Genomic DNA, 4,749 nt, shown 5'->3' with positions numbered 1-4,749 from the left:
TTCTGGCTGGAGGTTTTTCTTAAACTTTAAAAGTTATCCTGTATATATTTGTCAATTTTTTTCCTCTTTAACATCTACCATTCTCCTAGGTACCTAGGTCCAGACCTCTAGTCATCTGGATGCTTCCATTTCTTCTATCATTGATTCAACCACTGAATTCCTTAGCAATGTCTCTGATCTATTACTTCTATTACATTACCGCTAATTAATGTTAACATATTACTCTAAGATTTTATAAACTCATGCATGTAGTGTATTACCATTATCTTGGTTTCCTAGCTCCCATGCTGGCCCTGTTTTCCTTTCTGCCTTACACACATTACTTCCAGATTAATATCTGAAATTGCTCTTAATCTTGAAGCTTCCAAGTTTTCTAATGACTCTATGTCCATAGCAAGGAAATCACAATAGGAATGAAAGTAACTAACTCTGTATGTGAAAAGAGATCACTGTTATCAAAATCTTTCTCCAGTTCAGCATGGTGGCACTACCAGCAGCCCTTATTTTAAGGGTTGGCACAGCAGACTTCCCTGGTGGTCCAGTGGTAAAGAATCTGCCTTCCAACGCAAGGGACGTGGGTTCAATCCTTGGTCAGGGAACTAAGATCCCACATGCCAAGGGGCAACTAAGCCCATGTGCGCCACAACAACTGAGCTCCTGCACCTCAATGAGAGAGCCTGTGTGCAGCAAACTACAGAGCCCACGCGCCACAACTAGAGAGAAGGCTGAGTGCTGACAACGAAAAAAAAGATCCTGCATGCCTCAATGGAGATCCTGCGTGCCGCAACTAAGACCCGATGCCCCCCCCAAAATAAAGAATAATAAAATAAAATTAAAATATATTTAAAAAAATAAAAAGTTGGCACAGAACAGCAGCTGCTTCTTAAGTTCCTCTACTGGAGAAAGCAAGGACTGTAGTAAAATTCATACTTAAGATTCCCAGTTTTCTTCCTTGGAGCATCTCATAGTCAGTGCCCACTGTAGAATTCAAATGAGATAGACTGAGAAGAAACACCTGTTTATAATTACCTGGGAAAGGGACATTTTCATTTCAAAGTGGCCCTTTGAGAATATAACTCCACTTAAATCCTGTTTTGGGGAACTTGCTGGTATGGTTATGTATGTAACTGTCTATACACAGATTAAATTAATATTCACACACCGCATTACGACAGTGTTGTTAGAATATTTGGGGAGTTTTTTATCCAACTCAGTATTATTTATATTTATGGTTAAGAGACATACCTTGTGAATCTGAGTCAAACCACATGGTTTGTGGTTTGTGAATCTGAGTCAAACCACAGCTCACATCTTTTTTTTTTTTAAAGAAAACTTTATTTTTTTAAAGAGCAGTTTTAGGTTCATAGCAAAACTAAGTGGAAAAGTAAAGTGTTCCTATATACCCCCCTTTCCATTCTCAACTGCATCTTCAGTTAGATTTGCTTTAATGATTTGCAAGTATTTTATCATCTAATTAGTACTTACTTCCTTTCCATATTACTTTCTTTGCAGTACTTGATGTAAGTGTCCTGCTACTTGTTTTGATCTCTTTTCCTTAAAGTCAGGATATAATATATATTCCATAAATACTTAGAAACTTTGTTTTATTTTCAGTCATGGTTACATGGGTAAATTCATAGTTTCTATTGATCTAACCAAGTTTTACATCAACTGTGGTTTAATCATGGAATTCTAAAAGCAGAAATAAAATAAGTAACTCCAGGTGTGTGACTAGCATGAGATCAGGACAATGCTGGATTCTGAGTGAAATTCATTTGTGGTGTATTTGGATGACATACCAATCAGTGATATAGATGCATCAGCATTCAGAGGTAACTCTTCTTGCAGTAAAGTTATAGTGCTCATCCTTGATATTTTACATAGTACACAACAGTTTTTTTTCCCCTAAATACTAAGCAATGTAAATTCAATGGATACCACAGATAAAATGCTCCCAAAGAGGACTTATATTTAGAAAAAACCCAAAAAATATTTATAACAGCACATTTGTATTATATTTTAAAAGTACAAGATGTGAATAAGAGTTCTATGTCCATGTGCAATAATTGAGTGGGTGTCTATTGCGATGTAGCCCAAGGTCTTTGGTCTGAAAAAGTTCTCACGTATCTGAAGCCCTAGCATGACAGTTAATTTGCCTTAGAGATACCTCTACTCCCCACTCAGTTCTCCAATTATCAAAGTAATGTAGGATCAATGTAGGAAATTTGGAAAGTATAGGAAAATGAAAAGCTAAAACCAATAATTATTGCTAACTAACAATGGATTCTTGTGGGGGTAAAGGGCTACAAATCGCCAGGGACTTTTCGTGAGCAAGTTGAATAAGGAATTTCCAAAATTTGTCTTCAGTGTGGTGACGGGCAGCTTGGTGTGCTGTTCTTCCCTGCAGCCAGCAGCTGTACCTCCTCAAAGATCTGAATTTCAGCCTCTGGGCCCCTCCTCTAAGATGTTGTCTTTTGCTTGTTCACTTATTCCCTTAGCCCTGCGGGTGGTGGTTTCTTCCTGCAGTTGCTACTTCTACTACACCGGAGAGTTCTCATGTTAATTCTATATATTACAGTTTCCCCTCATTGATAAAATGCTGAAAGAGCTTTCAGCAAAATTCAACACCTATTTCTGATAAAAGTACTTAAGAAAATTAGGAATTGATGGATATTTTTAACATGATAAAATATGTAGTCCTAAAGCCAGGATCTTATTTAATAGTAAAATGCTGGAGATATTTCCACTGAGAAAAAGACAAGGATACCCATTTATTCTACTACTATTCAATACTGTATTAGCGGTATTAAGCAATGCAATTAGACAAGAAAATAAATTGAGGCACAAAAATTGATAAAGTAAAGCCATCTTTATTTGCAGGTGATATGATGGTACACCTGGGAAATTCTTGAGAATCGATGATAAAACTCAAACAATAAGGAGTTTAGTAAGATAGCAAGACACAGAATTAACATACAGAAAATTGTCTTCATATCTTAAAACAATAACCAGCACAAAATGATAGAGAAAACCTCATTTCAATAGCAACAAAGATGATTAAATATTGAGGAAGAAGCTTAACAAGAAATAGGCAAAACCCATATGAGAAAAAATTTAACACTCCCCCAAAACACAAAAGCAGACTGCTTCCTATTAGGATGGCTTAATATCATACAGATGTGTTAACTAAAATTAGATCTTGATCTCACAAATGCACAAGTATATATTCCAAATGGATCAGGAGTCTGTTTAAATTTGAAAATGAAACAATACAAGCACTAGAAAAACAAGGGTGAATTTGTCTTTAACCTCAGTATAGAGAAAGGCTTTCTAACTATTAACAAAACTGAAAGGCAACAGAGATGAATAAAATTCACTACATTACAAAAAAAGGAAGCTTTTTGTATTACAAAGAACACCATAATCAAAGCCGAAAGACAATTAATAATTAGGATAAACTCTTTATAACATATGTATAAAGAGTTAATATATGACAAATTCTTAAAATTTGAGAAAGGACCAAAAACCCAATAGTAAAGTGGGAATGAAATAAACAGACTATTCATAAAGATATTCAAATGGCCCTTAAACATATGAAAAGATATTCAACCTCACTCATAGCTAGAGAGATGCAAATTAAAACTATTCTAACATGCCTTTTTTTTAAAATTAATTAATTAATTTATGGCTGTGTTGGGTCTTCATTGCTGCACGCGGGCTTTCTCTAGTTGTGGCGAGCAGGGGCTACCCTTGGTTGCGGTGCGGGGGCTTCTCATTGAGGTGGCTTCTCTTGTTGCGGAGCATGGGCTCTAGGCACACAGGCTTCAGCAATTGTGGCACGTGGGCTCAGCAGTTGTGGCTCACGGGCTCCAGAGCGCAGGCTCAGTAGTTGTGGCACACAGGCTTAGTTGCTTTGCGGCATGTGGGATCTTCCCGGACCAGGGCTCGAACCCGTGTCCCCTGCATTAGCAGGCGGATTCTTAACCACTGCGCCACCAGGGAAGTCTCGTGCCGTTTTTTTAAACCTATCAGATATGGCAAAAATTAAAAAGCATGACAAACACATTCTGCTGGCAAGGCTGTGGGAAAAGGCATTCATGTATTTTTGGTGGGAAAACAAACTGGTACAATCCTTTTGTAGGAGAATTTGGCAATATCTAATAAGAGTAGATATGCACTTATATTTTGACCCAGCATCCTACTTCTGGGAATTTACCTGAAGGAAGATAAACCTCAACGAGAAAATACACCTGCACAGGTTATTTGATTACAGCATTGTAATGGCAAAACATTGGAAATGACCTAAATGCCCATACAAGTAAGAGTAATTGCATTGACTATGGTATATTCACACAATGGAGTACTATGTAGCTGTTAAAAATTTTTTTGAGAAAGATCTCCATGAACTAGTATAGTTTCCAGGGTATACTATAAAGTGAAGAAAAAAAAAGGATAAAAGAATAACTGTAGTATATTACATTTCATGTAAGATAAAAGGAGAAATAATAAACACCCATCTATTCATTGATTTAAAAGGAAACACAGGAAGGATAAACCAGAAACCAGAGATGGACTACCTATAGGGAATAGGTGTAAACAGGATAGAAAGGACAGGAGGAAGAGAATGAGGCAGAAATAGGGAGGAGTTACACTTTTTGTATCGTTCCAACTTTTAGACCTATGCTATTTCACATGCAAAACAAATTAACAATGAGCAGTAATTCATTATGAAACACAAAACCAAACTGC

Source organism: Aethalodelphis obliquidens, unplaced genomic scaffold (genome assembly GCF_003676395.1).
Source record: "Aethalodelphis obliquidens isolate GAN/ISIS:26980383/991018 unplaced genomic scaffold, ASM367639v1 scaffold1, whole genome shotgun sequence".
NCBI lineage: Eukaryota > Metazoa > Chordata > Mammalia > Artiodactyla > Delphinidae > Aethalodelphis > Aethalodelphis obliquidens.
Note: the sequence above shows the minus strand (reverse complement) of the source record.